At 47.5% G+C, this 27185-nt stretch overlaps 1 protein-coding gene across 1 annotated transcript in view; it reads right to left on the bottom strand.

Moving 5' to 3' along the window:
• The window catches only part of SNX29 (sorting nexin 29), a 472917-nt gene that overhangs the window by 333896 nt on the left and 111836 nt on the right, over window positions 1–27185 (bottom strand). The gene's annotated exons all lie outside the window — the stretch shown is intronic.

Below are 27185 nucleotides of genomic sequence, written 5' to 3' on the forward strand. Positions count from 1 at the left end.
CAAAAGTAAGAGCGCTCTTACTTTCTCACCATTAATCTGGACTCAACTGAAATTCATTTCTGGTTCCACTTTCGTGGAGGAAAAGGTTTTCAACTTCCAATCATTCTGCAATCCCACAATTGCTGCATCAAATACTGCCTTTGAGTTTGAAAGTAAATCCAACTATTCTGCTAGATTCCCAAGTAAGTTCAGCCTAGAATAGTTACAATAGAATTTTTAACTGAAGCCTTGAGTTTGTGTGACACAATCAAATAAAAATATTGAGAAAGTCATACTTATTTTGTCACAATTGTGCTGCCATCAAGCAATCCACACTTCAGCTGCAGTAATTTAAACACTCACTGTTAAAATAAAGGGAGGGCTTTCCCTTGGGACTATCTTAAGAAATGATTACTATATAAAAATGACAATATAGAACATTAGAGAGATCAGAATTCTTAGAAATTTACTGGAAAATTAGGCTGCTGCTATATTCTTTATTTAAAGGCCACACAGTTGTCAAGTCAGATTTCTGGTCAATGCAATCTCAGTTTAATGCAGCCCCTTAATAGAAGTTTGCTAAATCCTGTGTGGAAGGAACTAATCATTACTTAACTATGAAATTTTAATACAGTCCTTGAATGTTTTATGCATTTCAGGATATTTTTAATTTCCTAAATACGTAAATTACAGAAACAAGTCTTTTTTTCTTCAGATAGAAAGGAGAGAGGTGAGATTTAGAACAAGAAAACACAGAAATATTGTTTAATGATGATAGGATTAAGTAACTCATTCTTGGGAAATATTATATTTTATACCAAAATCAGGGAGGAAACATTTGTCATTAACAGTGCAGACATATCTATATTTATAACTATATTCAGTTTTGAATTAACATCAAAGGAATCACAAGGCATGATCAACAGAATCTTAAAGGGCCATTTTTAAGTTTGGGAAGATGGATAGGGAATTTGTCTATACTGAGAAACTAATACCATTTAAAAATATTAAAATTATATTATTGTATCAAAGAACTCAACCCCCCCCCCAATAAAGTACACATTCACTTCACAGAGGTGGTCAAATCACATAAGATTTCTTATTTAAGACCATTTCAAAGCAAGCTATCATAGTTCAGTTCACATTTCATTTTCAAAAGTGTCTCTTTATAAATCAATTGGCCTAATTTTACTTATTAGTCCTGAACATTTATTTTATAACACCAGCAGCAACAATCTAAATTCTAACACAGCACCCATCCCTGTGGTGTGTGAATTTCTATAGCTCTTTTTATCTAAGGATCTCAAAACACAAAATACCTGATTTAACACCCACAGAAATTGTCTTTCCATTGACTTCACTGGAGTTAGATCAGGCTTGAGGGAACTTTAATTGGAACTGGGAGGGAAGAGACAGGGAGCAGAAAAGTAGCTAGGGAGTGTGGGGAAGGGACAGATTGGCTGGACAAAGTCAAGTGGGACAAGGAGTTGGGTGTGGGGTGGGCAAAGGGCAAGAGACGGGATTGGAATAAGGATAGTGTGGAGAAGACAGGAACACGTGTCAGGCAGGTGGAGCAAATGGGCAGAAAAGTCTGTTCCCACTAAAGCACGCTCTCCTCCAGAATCTGAACAGAACCCAAGATTCTCAAGTATTCCTCTGCAGTCAATAAATAGCTGTGAAACCCACTAGCAAAGCATGCCTCTCATCTCCCTTTAATGGCTGGCCTATAGAGGACAAAAGACGGTTACTCACCTTTGTAACTGTTGTTCTTCGAGATGTGTTGCTCATATCCATTCCAGTTAGGTGTACGCGCCGCGTGTGCACATTCGTCGGAAAACTTTTACCCTAGCAACTCAGTGGGCCGGCAGGTCGCCCCCTAGAGTGGCGCCACCATGGCGCTTGATATATACTCCTGCCGGCCCACCCGCTCCTCAGTTCCTTCTTGCCGGCTACTCCGACAGTGGGGAAGGAGGGCGGGTGTGGAATGGATATGAGCAACACATCTCGAAGAACAACAGTTACAAAGGTGAGTAACCGTCTTTTCTTCTTCGAGTGATTGCTCATATCCATTCCAGTTAGGTGAATCCCAAGCCTTACAAAGGCGGTGGGGTCAGAGTGAAATGTGGCAGAATGAAAACTGCTGAGCCAGAGGCTACAGCCTCTCTTGACTGCTGAACCAGGGCATACTGCGAAGCAAAGGTAGGGACCGAGGACCAATGGAGCTTCGCGACAGATCTCGTGGGTAGAAACACGAGCCAGCAAGGCGGCAGATGAAGCCTGAGCCCTGGTAGAATGCACGGTGATGTGGCTTGGGGAAATGTGAGCCAAATCATAACAAGTGGGGATGTCCGCCATCACCCCAGATGAGATCCTCTGAGAGGAAAACAAACAAGCCCTCCCTTTGGCCCGCTACCGGGACAGAGCTGGGGCACCTTAGGAAATGGTTCTGTCAGCACAATATAATGCGAGCACTCCACAGATGTCCAAGGAGTGCAACGGTTGTGCCCATTGCGTTGAGCTGTGGGTAACATGAAAGGCCAAATCCACCTTAGGGAGGAAAGCTGGGTGCGGTCATAACTGCACCTTGTCTTTGTGAAACCTAGTGTACGGCGGAACCCCCGTAAGAGCTCTGATCTCAGAGACCCGTCTGGCCAAGACTAGGTTGAGGTCCCAGGTCGGGGCTGGGCGGCGCACCCGAGGGTGCAAGCGCTCTAAGCCCCTGAGGGACCTAGAACCCATAGAGCGTGAGAACACTGAACGTCCATCTCAGCCTGCTGGAAGGTAGAGATGGCTGCTGAGTGTATCCTCAGCGATGATACCGCCAGGTCCTGCCGCTGAAGGCCAGAGGCAGGCCAAATAGAGGGGATCGAGACCTCAGCAGGAGCAAGATCGAGCGTATTGCAGCTGTAAAAGAAACGCTTCCACCTGGCCTGGTACGTTGACCAGGTGGAAGGCTGCCTGTCACCCCGACTCAGGTACGCAGCAGCCACCGTGAGGCGAAGAGGCTGCAGGTCCGAGTGACGAAGCCTGTCGTTGCCCTGAGTGATGAGGTCTGGGCTGACAGGCCGAGCAACGTGGTATGTCAGTGCTGCCTGGACCACTCTGGAGTGATCATGATGATGCGCGCTCTGCCCCTGCGGAGTTTGAGCAGGACCTAATGAACCAGTGGGAACAGTGGGAAGGCATAATGCAGTCGGCCTTTCCACGGCATCAGGAATGCGTCCAAGATCGATTCCGAGGAGAGACCTTGGAAGGAGCAGAACACCTGGCATTTCCTGCTCTCGCGGTGAGCGAACAGGTCTGTGTGAGGAAACATCTCCACTTCCGGAAAGCGGGACGCCTCACATGGGGCAGAGTGATCACTCGTAAGACAGGAAAGACCTGCTGAGTCAAAGAATTAAGACGTTCCGAACGCCTGGGAGAAAGGACGTCGCCAGCTCCATCGAGTGGGCCATGCAAAAGACCCGGAAATGGATGGCCTCCTGACAAAAAAGGGGGGGAGGACTATGTCCCCCCTGAATACTTATGAAGCACCTGGCCGTTGTGTTGGCTGTAAACACCGAGATAAAACGGCCTCGCAGCTGCCGCTGGAACCCCTGGCATGCCAGGCGGACTACTCTCATTTTTGGGGCATTGATGAGGAATGCCAGCTCCCTAGAAGACCAAAGGCCTTAAGCTCGGAGGTGACCATGAGCACTCGAGCAGAGAGATGATGCGTCCGCCGTCAGGGGCAGTGAGGGCTGGGGCGGATGAAACCGCATCCCTGTCCACACCAAGGAGGGAGTTAGCCACCACTCTAGGGAGCCTAAGGCGTTCGAGGGAACGGTGACTACCATGACCATCGGCTCCCTGTCCAAGCGGTACGCCGAGGTGGGCCGGACTTGGAGAGGACGGAGGCGGAGCTTGGCGTGTTTGGTTACAAACTTGCGGGCAACCATGGACCCAGGAGACTGAGACAAGAACGAGCTGAGGTCGTTGGGAAAGCCTTCAGACCTCAGATGATTGTTGTCATCGCCTAAAACCGCAGTTGTGATAAGCAGGCTCCGGCTAGGTAGGAGACCAGGATAGCCCCTAGGAAGCCCAACCTCTGTGTGGGAACCAGAGTGGATTGCTCTATAGTAAACAGCAGGCCTTGACCTGTGAATAAGACCGTGACGATGCCCACGCGCTGAGTGGTTTGTGTCTCAGAGTCTCCTCGGATAAGCGAATCGTCCAGATACAGAAAAACGCATATCCGACATCAGCGACGGTAGGCGGCGACTATGGCCGTAAATCGGGAGTATTGACCGTTGGCTATAAAGCGGAGGCATCTCCCGTGCGGAGGGAAGATGGCGTTGCGAAAGTACGCGTCCTTCATATCCAGGGCGGCATAGTAGCCCCCAGGAGGCAAGGATGGAATAATGGTTCCCAGGGATACCATGCAGAACTTCAACCTTATCCTAAACCGGTTGAGTCCGTGCAGGATCAGGAAGGTCTGAGACCTGTGTTCGAGTGGGGGACTAGGGCATAACGGGAGTAAAACTCCTTGCCCCTTTTGTCCGCTAAAGGGGGACAGGGCTGGAGCAAATTAAAGGTGGTACCTATGCTCCATCGTGCGCAGGACCCAGCGATCTGAAAGTAACTGGGGCCATGCCAGGAGAAAGCGGGATCGGGATCCCGTCCTGCGACTGGTACACCGCCCTCAGGCGAACCTTGGAAGGTCCGTCTTTGGCCCCAGTGGTAATTGCGAGGGACCTTGACTTTGGCTCTTTAGGGGTCCTGACGTTCGTCTGCGACCACCTTGGCCTTGCCGTTTGCCAGAGTTCTGCCTCTGGCTAGGCACAGAGTATGGCGGCTGGGGCCAGAAAGGCCTGCGTTTGGTCGCTGGCGTATACATGCTGAGACGCATTAGGACCCTATTGTCCATCAGGCTTCGCAGTCTGGGGCTGTCTCTGCCGCGAAGATGCCTTTACCAACAAAGGGTAAATCCTGAATGGCATACTGCAGCTCCGGCCGGAGGTTTAAAACCTGAAGCCATGAAATGCACCTCATGGCGACACCCAAGGCCAGAGTGCTGGCCGCAGAGTCTGCTGCGTCCAACGAGGCCTGGAGGGACGCTCTGGGAACCTTCTTTCCCCCGTCCTCCAAGACGGCAGCGAACTCCTGGTGGGAGTTTTGAGGGAGAAACTCCTTCACCCAGGTGCTATAATTATCGCAGCTAAGCAAGGCTTGTTGCTTTGTTACCCAGAGCTGCAGGGCCCCTGCAGAGTACACCTGGCGGCCAAGCAGGTTCATTCGCCAAGCCTCTTTCTGCTTCGGGGCTGGCGCCCGCTGGCCATCATATCAGGATCGTGGTCCTGAGCATAAAATCTGCGCATATGGGATGACACGGATGCGTGTCCGGACGGCCATGGAGGTACTAAAAGAAGGCACAGGCAGAGTCTCTGACTCATTCGGACCTTGCCCAACTCGGCACCGGGAGGCGTATCGGTACCTGGAACGAGATCCAGACCCGCAACCAGAACGGTGTCGGGAGGTCGACCGAGATCTCGAGGCTCGGTGAAAGGCTACAGGAGTCAAGGTACCTGCCACGGTGCCAGGAGTCGGAACGGTGCCGATAGCGGGTCGGCGAACGGGATACCGACCGGTGCAGCGAGTGCGACCAGTACCGAGGAAAACAGCACCGGGACTGCCAGTGGTGTCCGGCGTGCCGACAGGACTTGGAGTGTCTGCGGGACCGTGATCATGAACGGTGCCGCTCTGCTGTGCTGACAGAGGACAGTCACCTGAAGAGACTGTATTACCCGCACCGGCGGTGCCGGGGTCAGGCAGCATTGACTCTGTCATGGCACTGAGAGCCCTCGCCGTTGGTAACGTCTCCGGCGTGAAGGGAACAGCAGGCTCAACCACAGTGCATACTGGGGAGCTGTCAGGCACCGAATTCGACGGCCCTCGTGGGACCAGGATCAACGGTACCGAGGTCATCAGAGCTTCGGTAGGTATCGGTGCCGGGCGATCCGAGTTAGATAAGCTGTCTGGCTGCGGTGCCGTCAGCACGGAAGCAGCGGGAGCAATACGCTCAACCACGGCGCGTGCGGGGGAGCCGTCGGGCACCGGATTCGATAGCCCTTGTGGGACTGGAATCGACGGTGCCGACGTTGTCGGTGCCTCAGAGGCGTCGGTGCCGGGCAATCCGACTTAGACTAGCCCTCTGGCTGCGGTGCCGTTGGCACGGAAGCAGCCGGAGCAGTAGCTCAACCACGGCGCGTGCCAGGGAGCCATCAGGCACCGGATTCTACGGCCCTTGTGGGACCGGGATCGACGGTGCCGACGTCGTCGGTGCCGGGCGATCCGACTTAGACGAGCTCTCTGGCTGCGGTGCTGTTGGCACGGAAGCAGCAGGAGCAGTAGCTCAACCACGGCGCGTGCCGGGGAGCCGTCAGGCACCGGATTCTACGGCCCTTGTGGGACCGGGATCGACGGTGCCGACGTCATCGGTGCCGCAGCAGGTGTCGGTGCCGGGCGATCCGACTTAGACGAGCCCTCTGGCTGCGGTGCCGCTGGCACGGAAGCAGCAGGAGCAGTAGCTCAACCACGGCGCGTGCCGGGGAGCCGTCAGGCACCGGATTCTACGGCCCTCGTGGGACCGGGATCGACGGTGTCGACATCATCTGTGCCGTAGCAGGTGTCGGCGCCGGGCGATCCGACTTAGACGAGCTCTCTGGCTGCGGTGCCGCTGGCACGGAAGCAGCAGGAGCAGTAGCTCAACCACGGCGCATGCCGGGGAGCCGTCAGGCACCGGATTCTACGGCCCTCGTGGGACCGGGATCGACGGTGCCGACGTCGTCGGTGCCGGGCGATCCGACTTAGACAAGCTCTCTGGCTGCGGTGCTGTTGGCACGGAAGCAGCAGGAGCAGTAGCTCAACCACGGCGCGTGCCGGGGAGCCGTCAGGCACCGGATTCTACGGCCCTTGTGGGACCGGGATCGACGGTGCCGACGTCATCGGTGCCGCAGCAGGTGTCGGTGCCGGGCGATCCGACTTAGACGAGCCCTCTGGCTGCGGTGCCGCTGGCACGGAAGCAGCAGGAGCAGTAGCTCAACCACGGCGCGTGACGGGGAGCTGCCAGGCACCGGATTCAGTGGCCCTGGGGGACTGGAATCGACGGTGCCGATGTCATCGGTGCCTCTGCAGGTGTCGGTGCTGGGTAATGCAACTTAGGCGAGCTCTCTGGCTGCGATGCAGGTGGCACGGAAGAAGCGGGAGCAGGGGGCTCAACCACGGCGCGTGCCGGGGAGCCGCCAGGCACCAGCAGGAATCGTAGGCTTTCTCGACCTCAGAAGAAGGGAGTGATGCCGAGTCGACATCGGTGCCGGCGACGGCCGGTGCCAAAAGGCCTTGGTAGTACCGGCGGGGTCCGGTGCCGAGGAGGCGCTTCTGCCCGCCGCTTGAACATCGCTCGGCGCCCAAGGTGGAGGGGTAAGTGAAAGTCCCGCACCTTTTTGTTCTCGGCTTAAAAGCCTTGCAAATGGGGCACTTAGCTGTCAAGTGTGATTCCCTGAGGCACTTCAAACAGGAGTCATGTAGATCTCCCTTCGGCCGCGCTTCTGGCAGGCCGGGCCCATTTTAAAACCCGGTGAGCCATGCATGGGCTCCGGCACTGGGCTCATGGAAGGGGCTACTTCCTGAACCCCGCTAACTAAACTAACCATGTTAGCAAAGAAAACACGTATAACTATACAAATATATATATATAAAAGGGTTATAACTGCATAACTATATACGAGAAATACGAGTAGCTAGGGAAGTGGAGGTCAGCTAAGCCGCGCTCCACTGTTCCAACGACTGACACGGGCGGTAAGAAGGAACTGAGGAGCGGGTGGGCCGGCAGGAGTATATATCAAGCGCCATGGTGGCGCCACTCTAGGGGGCGACCTGCCGGCCCACTGAGTTGCTAGGGTAAAAGTTTTCCGACGAATGTGCACGCGCGGCGCGTACACCTAACTGAAATGGATATGAGCAATCACTCGAAGAAGAACAACCTACTATTGGTATCAGTCTGTTAGCTCAACTGCCAGAGGTCTATGCTGTGGATCAAAAGGTTACAAACCTGTTGATGACCCATCTAGATGTCAACATGATGCCAAAAGATAGAAATTCTGTTTTTTCAGTTTGCTTTTTTAAAACCCCAAGAAATAACACACAAAACTTATGTTTAAAAAATGTTAAAATTGATAAGGCAATCATGCAAAAAAGTTAGTAAATGACAGATCTAAGATTGTTCATGCAACCTTAATTCAGCCCCCTCCTCCTCTTCCCTGTATACAGTCTTTTATTTGAGTATGCGACATATAAACAAACTAACCAGAAGACTAATTTCTTTTTGGAGGGGAGAGAGAGGTATCAAAATTACACACACTTTCCCATTTTTGTGCAGACAATATTACAAAGTTTGCTTTTGACAAAACAGATGTGTTTTCCAAACTCTCTTCTTTGGTAGGATGATTAGACAAATACAGCATAAACCTACATTTCAATATAAAAAGTGACAGCTTTTATACATCTCTAAAGGCAAGGAGGATTTGTGTCAAACCAATATTCAGTCTGAAATTGATTCAAGTAGTAGGAGGTGGTTGTCAATACTTTTGCAACTGTATTCCACAACAAACAATATAAAATGTATTTCAAAGTTTTAACAAATGTGAACATTTTGTATTTCAAAAATTCATTGCTTATTAACCTTTTATCAAAACATGTTTTTCAAAGCTAATTTCACTGGCATAGATAATATTGTAGCTTCTCGAGATTTTATAATTAAATGATATAGTTAGCTTTTTCCTGTGTAAATTTTCCCCAAGGCAAATCAAATAATTACAGACTTTCTTGACTAGGGACTTTCAGCCTTTGATTACAGTATTGCTTTGAAAATAAAGTAAAAATATGTCACTAACAGTCACGAAGCACTACTGGACTATAATGCATTACAGGCAAAAGAACAGAACACATTTAACAGGAAAGTAAATATTAAAATTCCAACAGCAATCCAAGAAAAACCAGGAACTTGCTAAAAGGAAGAAGACAACAGGCTGCACTCAAAGGTGAACTTTTGGACTTGGAGATTTCTAGTGGAGTTCCTCCAGGATTGGTTTTGGGACCAATCTTATTTAATATTTTTATTAATGACACAGACACAAAAAGTAGGAGTGTGCTAAAGAAATTTGCTGATACAAAGTTGGGAGGATTCAGGAATACAGAGGAGGACTGGAATATTATAGAGGAAGAACTGGATGGCCTTGAAGACAGGAATAACAGAAATGGGATGGAATGTAATAGGTCAAAATGCAAGGTCATGCAGTTAAGGTTTAATAACAAGAATTTCTGCTATAATCTGGGGTTTGTCAGTTGGAAGCAACAAAGGAGCAGGGAGACCTAAGTGTGTAGGCTGATCAGAGCATGACTATGAGCCACAAATGTGATGCTCCTGCAAAAAAGGCAAAGGCAATCATAGGATGTATCATGTGAGGCACTTCCAGTAGAGACAGAAAAGTTATTAATGTCATTGTACAAGGCACAGGCAGGGCCTGCTCCAGGCACCAGCTAAGGAAGCAGGTGCTTGGGGTAGCCAATACCAAGGGGCGGCCCTCCAGCTGCTATTGGGGCAGCACGTCCGGGTCTTCGGCGGCGGGTCCCTCAGTCCCTCTCGGAGCAAAGGACCCACTGCTGAATTGCCGCCCAAGAGTGGAGCGACGCAATTGTGCTGCTCTTTTTATTTATTTATTTTTTTGTGCGCCACTTGGGGCTGCAGAAAACCTGGAGCCGGCCCTGGGCACGGGTAAAATCTCATTTGGAATACTGCGTGCAATTCTCCTCAATCGTGTTCAACAAAGAGTAATTTAAATTGGAACAGGTGTAGAGAACAGCTACTAAGATGATCATGGGAATAGAGGGCCTATCTTATGAGATATGACTAAAGAATGTGGCTTGTTTAGATTAGCAAAAGGAAGGCTGACAAACATCGGGGGTAAACACCAGGGGGGGGGAAGAGTTATTTAAGTTAAAAGATAGTGTTGCCACAAGAACAAATGGATATAAATTGGCCATGAACAAATTCAATCTAGAAATCAGAAGGAGGTTCTGAAACAGCATACCAGTAAGACAGTGGTTCTCAAACTGGGGTCATGACCCCTAAGGGGGTGGCGAGATTATTATGTGGGGGTCACAAGCTGTCAGCCTCCACCCCCAAACCTCAATTTGCTTCCAAAGTTTATAATACTGTTAAACATTAAAGAAGTGTTTTTAATTTATAAGGAAGGGGTCGCACTCAGAGGCTGTGTGAAAGTGATCACCAATACAAAACATTTGAGAACCATTGCAGTAAGAGTTCTTGGGGTGTGTGGTTGACTGATCAGTTCATAACTCAGGTGTTCGTAACTCTGAGATTCTACTGTATCTCACTTAATTTCCTGCCATTACAAGGGTCTTGGGCACTGGTGCACCTTGGTCCCTTCTATTCTCTGCCTGTGGCACATAATTAAGGCTGCGAGTTTGTCACAGAGGTCACGTTTGTCACGGAGCTGCGGGGGCAGTGCCTGCAGTAGCACTAGATTCCCATTACCGATGTGAGAATCATGGCTTCCAAGGCTATAAAATGAAACACAGCTAATAATGCTTAAATAGGGCATTAACTTTCAACAGCAGTGTCAAGCTTCTTTACTGTTTTAAAGGAATGGTTATGGTAAGAAATTCATTCTTACACATATATAAAATATTGTTTTGCTGAAGACAGGTATTCTATTTTCACAATAACTATTAATGACACACAGACCCATACTTCCTTAGCAACAGTTAATACTGTTCATACTGCCTTTCTTTAAAACTACATGGGAAGAAGAATCATCAAGTAAGCAGTGATTGCAAGTCTTCCAATAGTTAAAAACCTCTATTTCCGCAGTAATTCTGAAGTTGAAGTAATTATCTCTATCCTCATTTTATCTTAGACAACCTACTAAAAAAAAAACCCAACAGAACTACTCCATCTCTATGTATTTTGGCAATATAAAAGTGTCAACATTTTGCAAACTGAAATGATTCTTAATATGACTGCACTTAGTTTAATGTACCTGTCTTTTAATTCACTATATACATATAACACTCTATATAAAACAGAAAATTCTACAAATCAAATGCAATTCCTCGCCTACATTACATCAACTCTGAATAGCTTAAGTTCCAAAATTATAATATACTGAAGCAACCAAATTTAGATAAGCTAAGCCAATAATAATAGCTATACACGTTATGCAAAATTAATCAAGGTGGCAGCTGGAGGAGCAGGAGGCAGTTTCTTTTCAAGGACTGGCTCAGTAGCCTTGGCAGTTGGCAGACGCCGAACTCACTCAGCACCAGTTCAATAAGCCTCTCCAGTAGCGAATGCTCCCATTCCCTTTGGCCTCCTGCTCCATGAACCAGTTCATTAGCAGCGACTCCTGCTGAAGAGCCTGCTCCTGCTGTGCTCTGAGGATTTCAAACTGCTCCTGATTTCCCCTATCCATCTTTATGAACAGCTTTTCCAGGGTCCTTCTCCATCTGCCTCTGATGTCTCTGGAGTACTGCTCCAGCCCTCCTTGCCAAAGGGTTTCCCTCTCAGGAACCAAAGGTCCTGCCAATTCAAAGACAAAAGTCGCATAATATTTTTTTTCCTTGGAAAAGCTGAGAAATCCTCTCACATAACACAACTTTTCTGTAGAAGGCCACAATTCTGACACTTTTCAGCATTCCAGGAATGCGACTATCCTTGATTTTCAGACAACTTTTTCAGCCCATGAGGAAGAAGCAGAAGCTTTTAGTGTAAAATACAAATACTAATGTTTTAAAAAATGTAAAATGTTCATAGTGTCTCAAGGGGATGGGGGAGGAGCAGTTCCTTCTAGGGACTATATTACCAGTTTGCAATTTCTTCTCCAGATGTTGGCAAGTCTTTAAAGAACATGGCAGTTTTCAAGGTACAAAAATGGAAGAAAGAAGTCTTCCAGTTTTGTGAAAGAGATCCAGCAATCTATGCCTGAGAGATGTTTCTGCTAATGTTCCCCTTCACACGTTGCTGAATGGAGGAATTTGGTCAGCTATGAAGGTGGACCAAGCATATTTGCACTGCCGTTGAATCTCAAGACTCAGCTAGAGTTTCTGCTACACCAGAAATTTGCTTAAATATGCTTAAAGGACTGGCAGGCAATTCAACTGGAAATTGACTATATACTCAGCTAACATACAGCATTTCTGTGCAAAGGGAGATGCAAACCACGAACACTGCTCATCCAACCCACTCCAGCATCACCAGAAAATCCTGTCCTGTGCTTGCATAACAACAGTGAAATGGACAGGGAAAGAGAGAGAAGCCACAACTTTATTTAGTTTCCTGAAGTTTCACATCAGCACAATAAACCACTCGCCTCTCTGATGGAAAGGGACACTGCACCGTGTTTATTCAACTGCCAGGCTGGATCCTTCTCCCATTCCCATTTCCCCCAGCCTCTGCAGCATGATTCAGTGTCAGGAGAAACCAGGTATCAGGGACAGGGATGGTAAAAATTTTGTCATCTTCCAAGGGGCAAAGGACTGATGCGACTAACTTTTCCTCAGAAAAATGATACTGCTAGCTTCTCACTGGAACATATCAAAGGAGACTATGTGAGGCTGGGAAAGACGCTTAAGGAAATCGAGGCTCAGGTGATCTTCAGTGGGATGCTGCCTGTTCCTAGAGAAGGGCAACAAAGGTGTTACAAGATTATGACGATCAACAAATGGCTCAGGCAATGGTGCTAGAAGGAAGGGCTTTGCGATGTATGGCCACTGGGAGGCATTCATGAATAGAGGACTGTTCTCTCAGGATGGACTTCACCTGAGTAAGAGAAGAAATAGACTTGTAGGATGGAGGCTGGCACAACTTTATAAGGGAGCTTTAAACTAGAAATTTGGGGGAGATAGTTGGGAGATGTCAAAGTAATCTCCACACTGGATTTTAACATTGAGAGGGAAGAAAACTAAGTAAGAAAGGATACAGCCATGGGTAGGAGAATGGACATAAGGAGGAAAGGTAGTGTAGATACCAGTCTAATAGGTGATACTGGTGGTAGAATGTCTGTGCCTAATCAGGTAAAGAATGTGAGCGAAGCCAAACAGCAAAAATTAAGATGTTTGTACACCAATGCGAGGAGCCTAGGTAACAAAATGGAGGAACTAGAGCTACTGGTGCAGGAAGTGAACCCAGATATTATAGGGATAACAGAAACATGGTGGAATAGTAGTCATGACTGGAGTACAGGTATTGAAGGATATGCGCTGTTTAGGAAAGACAGAAATAAAGGCAAAGGTGGTGGAGTAGCATTGTATATCAATGATGAGGTAGAGTGTAAAGAAATAAGAAGTGATGGAATGGATAAGACAAAGTCTGTCTGGGCAGAAATCACATTGGGGAAGAAAGCTACTAGAGCCTCCCCTGGGATAGTGCTTGGGATGTGCTATAGTCCACCGGGATCTGATTTAGATATGGATAGAGACCTCTTTAATGTTTTTAATGAAGTAAATACTAATAGGAATTGTGTGATCATGGGAGACTAACTTCCCAGATATAGACTGGAGGACAAGTGCTAGTAAGAATAATAGGGCTCAGATTTTCCTGTATGCAATAGCTAATGGATTCCTTCACCAAGTAGTTGCTGAACCAACAAGAGGGGATGCATTTTAGATTTGGTTTTGGTGAGTAGTGAAGACTTCATAAAAGAAATGGTTGTAGGGGACAACCTTGGTTGGAGTGATCATCAGCTAATTCAGTTCAAACTAAATGGAAGGATAAACAAAAATAGATCTGTGATTAGGATTTTTTATTTCAAAAGGGCTTACTTTAAAAAATTAAGGAAATTAGTTAGGGAAGTGGATTGCACTGAAGAACTTGTGGCTGTAAAGACGGAGGTGGCCTGGAATTACTTCAAGTCAAAGTTTCAGAAACTATCAGAAGCCTGCATCCCAAGAAAAGGGAAAAAATTCATAGGCAGGAGATGTAGACCAAGCTGGATGAGCAAGCATCTCAGAAAGGTGATTAAGAAAAAGCAGAAGGCTTACAAGGAGTGGAAGATCTGAGGGATCAGCAAGGAAAGCTAGATTATTGAAGTCAGAACATGTAGGGATAATGTGAGAAAGACCAAAAGCCATGTAAAGTTGGACCTTGTAAAGGGAATTAAAAACAAAAGTAAAAGGTTCTATAGCCATATAAATAATAAAAAAAAAAGAAAGAAAGAAGAAGTGGGACAGCTAAACACTGAGGATGGAGTGGAGGTTAAGGATAATCTAAGCATGCCCAATATCTAAACAGGTACTTTGCCTCAGTCTTTAATGAGGCTAATGAGGAGCTTAGGGATAATGGTAGAATGACAAATGGGAATGAGGATATGGAGGTAGATATTACCACATCCAAAGCAAAAGTCAAATTCAAGTAGTTTAATGGGACTAAATCGGGGGCCCAGATAATCTTCATCCAAGAATATTAAAGGAACTGGCACATGAAATTGCAAGTCCATTAGCAAGTATTTTTAATGAATCTGTAAACTCAGGGGTTGTACCGTATGACTAGAGAACTGCCAACATAGTTCCTATTTTTAAGAAAGGAAAAAAAAGTCATCCAGGTAACTACAGGCCTGTTAGTTTGAAATCTGTAGTATGCAAAGTCTTGGAAAAAAATTTGAACGAGAAAGTAGTTAAGGACATTGAGGTCAATTGTAATTGGGACAAAATACAACACAGTTTTACAAAAGGCAGATCGTGCCAAACCAACCTGATCTCCTTCTTTGAAAAGGTAACAGATTTTTTTAGACAAAGGAAATGCAGTGGATCTAATTTACCTCGATTTCAGTAAGGCATTTGATATAGTTCCACATGAGGAATTAGTAGCTAAATTGGAAAAGATGGGGATCAATATGAAAATTGAAATGTGGCTAAGAAACTGGTTAAAGGGGAGACTACAGTGGATCATATCGAAAGGTGAACTGTCAGGCTGGAGTGAGCTTACTAGTGGAGTTCCTCAGGGATCAGTTTTGGGACCAATATTATTTAATCTTTTTATTATTGACCTTGGCACAAAAAGTGGGAATGTGCTAATAAAGTTTGCAGATGACACAAAGCTGGGAGGTATTGCCAATACAGAGAAGGACTGGGATATCATACAGGAAGATCTGGATGACCTTGTAAACTTGAGTAATAGTAATAGGATGAAATTTAATAGTTAAAAGTGCATTTAGAAATTAACAACAAGATTTTTTGTTATAAGCTGGGGATGCATCAGTTGGAAGTAACAGAGGAGGTGTTAGTACCATTATACAAGGCACTGGTGAGACCTCATCTGGAATACTGTGTGCAGTTCTGGTCTCCCATGTTCAAGAAGGATGAATTTAAACTGGAACAGGTACAGAGAAGGACTACTAGGATGATCTGAGGAATGGAAAACCTGTCTTATGAAAGGAGACTCAAAGAACTTGACTTGCTAGCCTAACCAAAAGAAGGCTGAGGGGAGATATGACTGCTCTCTATAAATATATCAGAGGGATAAATACCAGGGAGGGAGAGTGTCATAACATTTCTTCCCAGATCTGGACCTTAGCGTCCAAAATATGGGTGTTAGCATGAAAACCTCCAAGCTTAGATACCAGCTTGGACCTGGTACCGCTGCTACCAGCTAAGAATTATACAGTGCCTAGCTCACTGTGGTCTCCCCAAAACCTTCCCTGGGGGACCCCCAGACTCAGATGCCTTGAGTCTTACAACAAAGGGAAATAGCCCCCTCCCCTTGTTTCCTTGTTACTTCCTCCCAGGCTCCCCTCCCTGGACGACCCTAGGAGATTCCCTGCTTCCAGTCCTGGAAACACAAGTACCGAGAGATCTAATCTCTCCCCTTCACCCAGAGGGTATGCAAAGTCAGGCTTAGTAAATCTAACACAAAGAGATTTTCTCCATGACTTCTTCCTCCCACCAATTCCCTGGTGAGCTGCAGACTCAATTCCCTGGAGTCCCCACTAAAGAAAAACTCCAACAGGTCTTAAAAAGAAAGCTTTATATAAAAAGAAAGAAAAAAAAAAGACATTAAAAATAGTCTCTGTAATAAAATGACAATATACAGGGTCAGTTGCTTAAAGGAAAAAAATGAATAAACAGCCTTATCCAAAAAGAATACAATTTAACACATTCCAGCAACTACACACATGTAAATACAAAAGAAAACAATATAAACCTATTGTCTTACTATCCTTGTACTTACAACTTGGAAACAGAAGATTAGAAAGGCAGGAGATAGAAAAATCACTCTCAGAGCCGAGAGGGCACAGACACAAGACAAAGAACAAAGAACTCACACCCAAAACTTCCCTCCACCCAGATTTGAAAAAGTCTTGTTTTCTGATTGGTCCTCTGGTCAGGTGTTTTTTGTTACCCCTTTCCAGGTGAAAGAGACTTTAACCCTTAGCTATCTGTTTATGACAGAGAGGAAGTATTTAAGCTCAGTACCAATGTGGACACAAAAACAAATGGATATAAACTGGCCTTCAGGAAATTTAGACTTGAAATTAGATGAAGGTTTTTAAACCATCAGAGGAGTGAAGTTCTGGAACACCCTTCAAGGGGAACAGTGGGGGTAAAAGATATATCTGGTTTCAAGACTCAGCTTGATAAGTTTATGGAGGGGATGGTATAGCCTAATTTTGGCAATTAATTGATCTTTGACTATTAGGGGTAAATATGCTTAATGGCCTGTGATGGAATGTTAGATGGGTGGATCTGAGTTACTACAGAGAATTCTTTCCTGGGTGTCTGGCTGGTGAGTCTTGCCCACATGCTCATGGTTTAGCTGATCAGCATATTTGGGGTCAGGAGGGAATTTTCCTCCAGGGCAGATTGATAAAGACCCTGAGAGGGGTTTCGGGAGGTCACTTGCTGGAGGATTCTCTATACCTTGACGTCTTTAAACCACGATTTGAGGACTTCAATAGCTTAGACATAGGTTAGGGGTTTGATACAGGAGTGGGTGGGTGAGATTCTGTGGCCTGCGTTGTGCAGAGGTCAGATGAGACAATCATAATGGTCCCTTCTGACCTTAAAAGTCTATGATTCTATGATTTAACCAAAGTGTTCTACAGCTGTTATACAGCTGTTCTACAGCTGTGTTCTGTTTCCTTCCTGGGCCTAACCCCACCCCACCCACTCCATAAGTCTGCATGGCTCCTGTTTGTACAAAGCACTGAACTGTGTAATCTTCCAAGGGGCAAAAGACAGCTTTTACTAACTTTAGAACTGCAACTGTAACTCTTCTACAACTGTCCTATCCCTAACTGGGACCCTTCTAACCCACCCCTTCCCCCAGTTCACACCTGACTGTGCCTGTCCAAGGAATGCACAGACACAGGAGCACAATGATTTTTTCCTTAATAGTCTGTTCTTAAGAAATATCTTTAGCCAAATGCATAATAGTTGTTAATCAGACATCAATACAATCATTGATCTATAACTGTGTCCTGCTTGGGGACCATTTTGGGATAGGTGGATGGGGCTGGATGGAAGGGAAAGTTGAGGGAGTTTGGTTAGAACATGACAATGGCATGATTTGAGCACTGCAGTTCAAACAGAGACATAACAAAAGATGGTATGTGGTCTAGGGAGAAAAAGTCTGTGCACAGTACTTCAAAAGCCCTCAATCTTAAAATCAGGAATTAAGCACCAGAGCAAGAGGGGACATTTGCAGTGAGAGTGCAGGTCCAGTGTTCTGGTTCCTGCCATGACTCAGGGTCCTCCCCTCAGGTTTGTTGGGGAGGCTTGCTCAACCAGCTTCTATGAATAAAGGTACAGAATCATATGCTCCTCATCCTCCAGGTCTTCTGGGGCATCCTCCATGGCACCTGTTGCTTCTCTGATCTTGCCATTATCAGTATTCATCCGGCAATGAGGCCAGCAAGGCTGAGATGGAAATCATGAGCCACCTCTGGCTCTGTACTGGGAGCCTGTGACAGCTCCTCACAGAAGGGGCATGCACAACAAGCCCTCCCAGCATGACTGTTCGAGTCTTTGGCCTTCCTGTACATGAGACTCAAGTGCTTGATGAGTTCCCAGCACTGGGCAAGAGTCAGCTGAATGCCCACCTGCTCCAGCCTTTGTAAAATTCCCAGAACAGGTGAATGTTTCTGACACTTCAAGAGAAGTGGTGGAGGACAGTGTACTCCAACCACACACTGATCAGCACCCAAGTGTGGTAGAGGAGCCAACCAGCTGCTCTTGGAGCAGGATCCATTTTCACCTGTACTGATCTGTAAAGAGTGCAGCGGAAAGCTGTTCTGATATGGTCAGTGCAACTTGCTACTATCACTGAAAATGGGGAGACAGGGACCTTTATGCACTGGGAAAGGGCCAGGAAGAAAAGGTTCAGTGTGTTGTGGGAATGGGGTAGAGCACTATTGAAATTTGAGACCTGGCACATGTCCCTTACGCTTATTCATGTGCAAACTTACACAGACACGGGACCATGCCACAGATGAGGCATGTACTTACCCACACCTCTCAGGCATGCTAGCTCACTCGCCCCTCTACTTGCCTTCAAATATGTGCTTCTGGGGTTTAGGAGCAGGCAATAGGGGGAGTATGGCACAACCATGCACACTGATGCATATAATCACTAGCGTAGACATACCATAAGGCAGCTGCTCTCCAACCCCTTATACTCCAGGATTGTCTTTGTATCACAGTTCCCTTCATCACATACATCTCATTCTTTTCCCATGAATCCATTCTCAACATCACAGCTCTGCTGGGAGCAAAGAAGTGGGTGGAAGTGGCTGCATGCAAGGAGGGTATAGAAATAAGTGGGAATATGAGAGAACAGTGAGGTAGGGGAGGAGGATGGGGTCAGAGAGAAGCAGCAGTGTGCATACAGTTAAGGTCAGAAGGCCTGTGCTATGAGAAGAGTGCGGTATTAGGGAGACCAACATCTCTCTCCATTCTCCTGCCTCAGCTCTCACGGCAGCACCGACTTGGTGCACAAGACAGTAGTGCAGTAAGGAATCTTTCAAGCACTCATATCCAAGCTCGGATAATGTCAGGGAACCTTAAAGAGCTGTGACAGTCGGGTTCAAGGAATGTACTAATGAGAACTCTTGACATGTGTCCAGTCTCCCTCATATCGCTGATTATAACAACCACTAAGAACTGTGACATACAAATAGCTATGAGGAAGGGTGACAGTTGATTGAGATACCTCTGATGATACAATGGTCATACTAGAGGAACCCAAGCTGTTAACCTGGGCTTTTCCATATTGTCATAACATTTAGCTACAAAAATAGTTAATAACTTGGTTTAATTATAACCTTGTTTCAAATGTACTCTATGCACAAGATTTCAATGGGTTTTACTTATGTGAAAAGTTTGAAGACTTCGTTATTCCATTATTAAGATCACTTAGAAAGACAAAAACAAAGGTCTGAGACCATTAATTTAAAGGTCTCAATTTTAATTTTAGCTCCAACCAATTAACTTGTAAATTCTCATAAAAATCCTTCTGTATTAAAAGAATAAATGCTGTAATTTGGGGGCATATACACTGCATTCTTCATACAGAACAAAAAGGTTGAAGCTCAGCCATAAGTATAACAATCTCATCCCACAGTGGATCCTCATCTGTGGAACTGTTGCTAGTGTCTTCATAATTTGTTATCAGATAGCTCCTGAAGTCCTACTTAAAATCACGGGCCTTCCCCAGGAAATATCATGGAGTAGTTAATATCTATATCACATGTCAGATAGTCATGCTTAAAATATTGTCTGTGGTGGCTGCTGAGTCTTTGGCTTGCTCATATGTGAAAGTGTTTAGGTCAGGTGTAATGCCTCTAAAGATATCCAACTACACCATGCAAATCATGTCTCACTTTGAGTAACCAGTTCAATTAATGTGAAACAAATCAATTAAGAGATGAATCATTAACAATTCAAATATAATTAGTAATGTACATGAACATCAAGACTTTTTGGTTTGATGCACTTTATCCTTTTACATGCTATACCTTATGAATACTCACATGCACAACTAATTAAGCATTTGGTGTTTTACTCTGAAGTAACGTCAACCATCTCATATCTTGGGCATACATTTCTCAGTTTTTTTCATTGCTTTACTTTCGATTTTGCAATAGTCTGATACAAATAAATATTTGCTACCTTTTGGCCTTTTTATTGAGGACAGATGATTTATTTCAAAACCAATTTTTACCTATCCATAAATAGTTTCTTGGAAGTTATGTTAAGAGACAAGATTTTTTACTTCTTCGGGAACTTTTGTGCACAGTAGTTGCTTACAGAGATAAAATAAAACCAGCTCATGCTTTAGCTCTAGAGTCTCTCTTGGATTTTTGGTTTATGAAGAATAATCAAAGACATTGGCTTTATATAATGCCTTTCCTCAGCTCTCTTGCCTGTATGCATCTGAATCTATACTCTAAAATACTTAAGTTGGGAAATGCTGCAGTTTGTGAAAAACTACGGAAATTCTTGCAGATCTCTGCTACATCTTAAGATTATTATTTAAAGAACTACTTAAAGTAATTTTTTGAATTCCTCATACTATTGCTGGATATATGTCTAAAGGCTTGAATAATATCTTAGTAACACTAAATGACATCTGAGCGACTAATAATCTGGATAAACTGAGTCCACTTTTTGGTCTATGTTTTAAAACCAATTCTCCCACAACACTCCCAAAACCATATATTTGTTGCTTTATGGGAGATCTGGCCCCTTAGTTGTGGTATATGCTCTCTCAGTAATACCACTGTATATTGTTATTTCTAACTTTTTCCAAGCGAACCAAGTGAATTAAAAATTCTGGTTACCATAAAGTTTCCACAACTTTTCAGCTCACTGTAGTTCTACTCTAACACACATTGGCATTGTCTGTTTTTTGTCTTTACTAGAATTACCTCTCTCTCTTCTATTGTTTAAATAAATTTCCAAAGTGCTCATTGAAAATAAATGAGGTATGGAAATTGTTAAAGAGAATATTTTGGCAAATTTGGCAGAGCGGTTAGAGAAGTATTTTTCTTTCTGCTTTGATATGTTTTTCAACCATTATCTACTGCGCATATATATATATATATATATTTGCTACTATGATTAATGCTGTAATTTTCTGAGAGTTTTTGCTTTAGTCAGTGCAAATGCAAGTTAATCTAAAACAATTTAGATCATCAAAATTACATGGTAAAGACATGCGAGTTAGACTGATGATCTACTACACACAATATTTTCTCATACACTATTCAAAAAAAAATTATCTTCAGGTCAGAAAGCTACTTTTGTAAGTTAAGAACAGAATAGAGTAACACAGTGTAATCTTTTATATATCTAAATTATTCTGGACTGAAGAGTATTTTAATTAAATGTATAAATTTCTAACAGTAATACTGGATGTTAACAGGTGCTTTGTCAGGAACTGAAAACACTCATCTCACTTCTAATCCAAAATTTACACAGAAATCCAAACATGTATTTTGTTCTGCTGACAACTGTCACGGAGTCACCGGGCGATGCTCTCTAACTGCTCCCCACCAAACCAGTCAGAACTTTGGGGAGCCTCCTCTCCCTTGGAGCAGACTTGTTCAGGGCAAGAAGCTCACACGTCTTCACCTCCTGGGTCTCTCCTTGGAGCATTCAGCATCCTCTGCCCCTCCGTGCGCTTCCCACAGCGAGACCGCCTCAGTGGGGTCCTGGGGAAGCCACAGGGTCCTGCACTCTCACTTTGCAGTCAGACATGACTCAGCCAGCCAGTAAAACAGAGGTTTATTCGATGACAGGAACAGGGTCTAAAACAGAGCTTGTAGATACAGCGAACCGGACCCCTCAGCCGGGTCCATTCTGGGGGACCAGTGAGCCAGACCCCCCACATCTGCCCTCCACTCCTCGACTCCAGCCAGCTCCAGACTAACAACCCCCCCCGGTCCCTCCTCTCTGCTCAGCTCCTTTCCCGGGCTAGGAGGTCATCTGATCCCTTTGTCTCCAACACCTTCAGCTGGCATCTTTGCAGAGCAGGGGCCCAGGCCATCAGTTGCTAGGAGACAGAGTGCCAGGCATTTAGGTGCACTGTCCCTTTGCTCTTCAGCAATCACATGCCCTTATCCCACCACCTAGATATTTAAGAACTGCATAGGGGACACTGAGGCACCAACACAGTATTCAGAGGAAACATCAAGAACATTCCCAGGTCGTCACATCTCTCTCCCTTTCGAGACCGAACTGAGCCAGGTCACTTCAGCCAGTGACCTGGGGAAGTTCGAACCCACCAAGGTTCCCATGGATGCACCAGCATCTCTCCCATTCCTTGGTGTGAGTTACACCAGGACAGTCCAGTCTCACGCCCTCCCTTAGGTCAGGTGTGCTTCATGGCACTTGCAGGCCGCATGTGGGAAGGTTTATGCAGCCACACCCTTTGCCACCCCAGCACCCCTGGGGTTCAAGCTGAGATTGGGTCTTTTCCCAGCCCTCTGGTCTGTGATTCGAGCTCCCTTGGTTAAGAGCCCCCATCTTGGCCTTGGCCAGCTCTGGGCTTGGGCAGCCGCTTCCCACTTTGTGGCCCAGACACAACATCTCTGCCGTCCCCCCTTGCACTTTCCAGCTTTTAACGTCAGTCCCACCTCCTTGAGGCAGCCCAGCCCCCTCTTCACCTGGGACACCTGTTCCTCCCAGGTCTGGCTAAAGATGCACATGTTATCAGTGCCTGCCAGGGCCAAGTTCTCCACCGCCCTCTGCTTGTCTAGAATCTCCCCAGGCCTAGGCATGGGGTCGGCATCGGACACTGTGATGGCTTTAAGCTTCTGATAGCCCCCACAAGACCAGATCATCCTGTCTCCCTTGGGGATCAGCCCCACGGGTGAGGCCCATGGGCTGTAAAACGGCTGGATCCCATCTAAAGCCAGCATGTCCCTGACCTCTCTCTCCAGGATCTGGGCTGCTTTCCCAGTGACTCTGAATGGGGAACACCTGATGGGGAGATTGGCTCCCACCTCAGGAAAGAGATTCCCCAGGGGGTCTTCCTCCTTCTCCTCCTAATCCTTCCTTTTCAGGTCCAGGGGTCCCCTCACTCTTCTCCCATCCAGCAGCTCGAACGGGAAGAACCCTGTGGATTCCTGGGGCACCACCAGCTGTCTCCCAATTCCCCCCAGTTCTGCTTCCCCTTGGGGAGCCCATTCCCGGTACAGGAATCCCTTCTCCGGCAGGACTCTGTCCCTGCAGCCTTCCCCAAGGGGGTTTGCAGCGCTGTGGCCAGCAAGTTCCCTCAGCTTCTCCAAGGAGGGATCCCTCTGCAGCTCCGTCTGGGATTCAGCTGCTGGGGCAGGGAGTGGGACCTGCTCCCTCTCACTGGCAGGGCCTGGGGTCACAGCCCCCCTGAGCCTTGTCCCTGGTAGCTCCCTCCCTGCTGTGCAATCACTTCCCAGCAGCATGTCTGGACCAGACAAACCTGTTTGGCAGCTGACCTGCCCTGCCTGGGTGTCCCCCCACTCAGCTGGGGTCTCAGCTCCCCCCGTGCTCAGCACTGCCCTTGCTGTCCCAGTGGGGGCAGGCAGTGAGCTCTCTGCTCTGGTTACAGCGTCAGAGCCAGCGTGAGCCCCCTCTCCGGTGTGCAGGGGGGCGGGGAGCATCTCTCCCTCCCGCTCAGCCGCAGGGGGCTGGTTACAGATAGGCAGGTATCCTGAGCCCAGCAGCCCCTCCCCCCTGCCAGCCAGGTCATTTGCATTTTCACTGACCATTTCCATCCTAGCCAATTGGTTCCCTGGATTTGAATTCAAACTCTCGGCTGTTACAGGAGCGGGGTCTGGATCCTGTCCCATGGGGAGACAGTCACCCCCCAACAAGGCCTCCGAGCCGATATGCTGGAGAACCCCAACTACCAGCCAACCCAACCCCTCCTGGGTCTGCACAGGGATCTGGGCCATAGGCAGGGCGAGGGGCTTCACCCCAGGGAACTTCACCCAGGTCCCACAGTCCCTCAGCATCTGGGGCTGCACCACCACAGTTCTCTCTGTCCCAGGGTCTCGCCCCCGCAGGCGTGTTTCCCCACTGACCCCTAGGCAGCCCCCTATGTCTCTCTGCTCCACCATCACCAGTCCACGCTGCTGCTGCTTCTCCTGCAGCTTTTCCTCGGGCTTTTGCTTTCTCTCACGGTCCTCTCGCTCTCTTGGACTCTGCTCCCATCCCATTCGTCTCCAATCTCCTGATGGGGAACCCGATCATGAAGACTCTCGTCTGGTTGGGGACCAGACTCTCGAGAATGCCTGGCTGCTGCTCCAGCTGCTCCCAGATCCTCTTGTAGCCCCATCTGGGTCAGGAATCTGCTCCTCAGAGTGGTCCTCCTCCTCCAACTGCACGATTAACTGTGCCTTGGTGAATTTCCCCATGCGTAATCCTCTCTTTGTGCACAGGATCACAATGTCCTTCTTAAGGAGATGGTGATAGGCTATCACTTCACCGTTCCCAAGTGGCTCTGGACTCACAGGCCTATGTGCTCTTGGCTCCCCCATGGTTTCCAGGAAGAACCCCTGGTGTGCCAGCCCTTCTCGTGATCACCACCTCTTTGCCAGGGTCGAGCTGCAGACTCCTCCGCCCCTGGGACTGCTCCTGCAATCCCTAGGGGAACCCTGTTACTGCAAAGATCCTTCTCTCTCCCAGGGTCGAGCGGCAAGCTCCTCTGCCCCTGAGACTGCTCGCTGCAGTCCTCAGGGGGACCCCGTTACTCCAACAGTCCTTCTCACTGGTCACACACTCCCAGAGGTTAACTGCCCCCTGAAACCGTCCATCTCTGATCCTTCAGCACGCCTGGTCCTCATTATCCCTCCTTTGTTTTACTGCTCCCCAGTCACTTACTGCAAGCAGCGCCATTCACGGGGTGCAGTACGTCCCACCGCTACCACCAGTTGTCACGGAGTCACCGGGCGATGCTCTCTAACTGCTCCCCACCAAGCCAGTCAGAACTTTGGGGAGCCTCCTCTCCCTTGGAGCAGACTTGTTCAGGACAAGAAGCTCACACGTCTTCACCTCCTGGGTCTCTCCTTGGAGCATTCAGCATCCTCTGCCCCTCCGTGCGCTTCCCACAGCGAGACCGCCTCAGTGGGGTCCTGGGGAAGCCACAGGGTCCTGCACCCTCACCTTGCAGTCAGACGTGAGCCAGTAAAACAGAGGTTTATTCGATGACAGGAACAGGGTCTAAAACAGAGCTTGTAGATACAGCTAACCGGACCCCTCAGCCGGGTCCATTCTGGGGGACCAGTGAGCCAGACCCCCCACATCTGCCCTCCACTCCTCGACCCCAGCCAGCTCCAGACTAACAACCCCCCCGGCCCCTCCTCTCTGCTCAGCTCCTTTCCCGGGCTAGGAGGTCACCTGATCCCTTTGTCTCCAACACCTTCAGCTGGCATCTCTGCAGAGCAGGGGCCCAGGCCATCAGTTGCTAGGAGACAGAGTGCCAGGCATTTAGGTGCACTGTCCCTTTGCTCTTCAGCAATCACATGCCCTTATCCCACCACCTAGATACTTAAGAACTGCATAGGGGACACTGAGGCACCAACACAGTATTCAGAGGAAACATCAAGAACATTCCCAGGTCGCGACAACAACATACAATTTTTAAGAAGCTTCAAAATATAACATAGTTTTACACAAATCTAGTAAGTTAACTGGAATGAAAAAAAAAAGTTGCACGAATGTTTCAATTGTGCATATATCCAAAACATATTAGTCAGGATATGGTTTGATCACAGAGGTCACGTATTCTGAGACTTGAACAGATCTCCACGACTTCTTCAGCTTCAGCCCCACCATGGCGGGGTTCAGGCTTCGACTACAGCCCCGCAGTGACCTTACCCTGATTTTGTACCTTTTTACCATGACTGCTCCGTGAATTTTGCCTAATTTTACCATGGAAAAATCGTATTTGTTCATATGAGGTATAAATACAACATTAACTGGAATCATAAAACTCCTGGGATTGCATGTAGAGCAGGGGTGGGCAAACTACGGCGTGGGGGCCACATCCAGCCTTCCAGCCAGCTTAAACTGGCCCTCGAGCTCCTGCTAGGGAGTAGGGTCCGGGGCTTGCCCTCCTCCCACGCTGCAGCAAGGGAGCGGGGACTGAGGCTGCTCTGCACACGCACGCTGAGGCTCCCGGAAGCAGCAACATCTCCCCCCTCCGGCTCCTACGCTTAAGGGCAGCCAGAGGGCTGCACACACTGCCCCCACCTGAACCGCCACCCTCACAGCTCCCAGTGGTTGGGAATTGCGGCTAATGGGAGCTGCAGGGGCGGTGCCCGTGGATAGCGCAGCACTCAGAGGCACTTGGCCGCACCGCCACATAGGAACAGGGACATGCCACTGCCTCGAGGAGCTGCTTGAGGTAAGCACCACCTGAAGCCTGCACCCCCTCCCATGCCCCAACCGCCTGCCCCAGTCCTGATCCCCCTCCCACCCTCTGAACCCGTTGGTCCCAACCTGGAGCACCCTCTTACACCCCAAATCCCTCATCCCCAGCCTCACTCCAGAGCCCACACCTCCAGCCGGAGCCCTCCCCCCTCCCCAGAACACCAACCCAATGCTCCAGCCCAGATCCCCCTCCCGCACCCTGAACTCCTCATTTCTGGCCCCACCCCAGAGCCCGCACCCCCAGCCAGAGCCCTCACCCTCTCCTGCATCCCAGGCCCCGTTTCATGAGCATTCATGACCCACCATACAATTTTCATACCAAGACATGGCCCTCGGGCCAAAAAGTTTGCCCACTCCTGATGCAGAGCCTGTCATCACACCACTAAACATGACTGCTAATGCAACCAAGTCTTTAAAAAAATTGCAAGGAGGCATACTTTAACAGAAAAGTTTGTCACAAAGGAAAATATTACATGCTTGGAAAGCTGTAAAATTGTTTTCTTTTGACTAAAATGGCATAAATCATGGCCCAATGTAAAATGTATTTGTGCTTCTGGTTCGAAGTTTTCACAGTAATCTTCCCATTCAAAAAAGTTTATACTAAGTATGAATGCCAGACAAGGTGATTTGTCTTCTCCTGCAATCTCCTCTGGAGTATGGACTTTGTCTATTGAACAGCCTCTTTGTTAATTTGTCTGACTGAGCTTTAATGTTAAAGCAATTCTATCTTCTCACTGCCT

Source organism: Gopherus evgoodei, chromosome 10 (genome assembly GCF_007399415.2).
Source record: "Gopherus evgoodei ecotype Sinaloan lineage chromosome 10, rGopEvg1_v1.p, whole genome shotgun sequence".
Lineage (NCBI taxonomy): Eukaryota > Metazoa > Chordata > Testudines > Testudinidae > Gopherus > Gopherus evgoodei.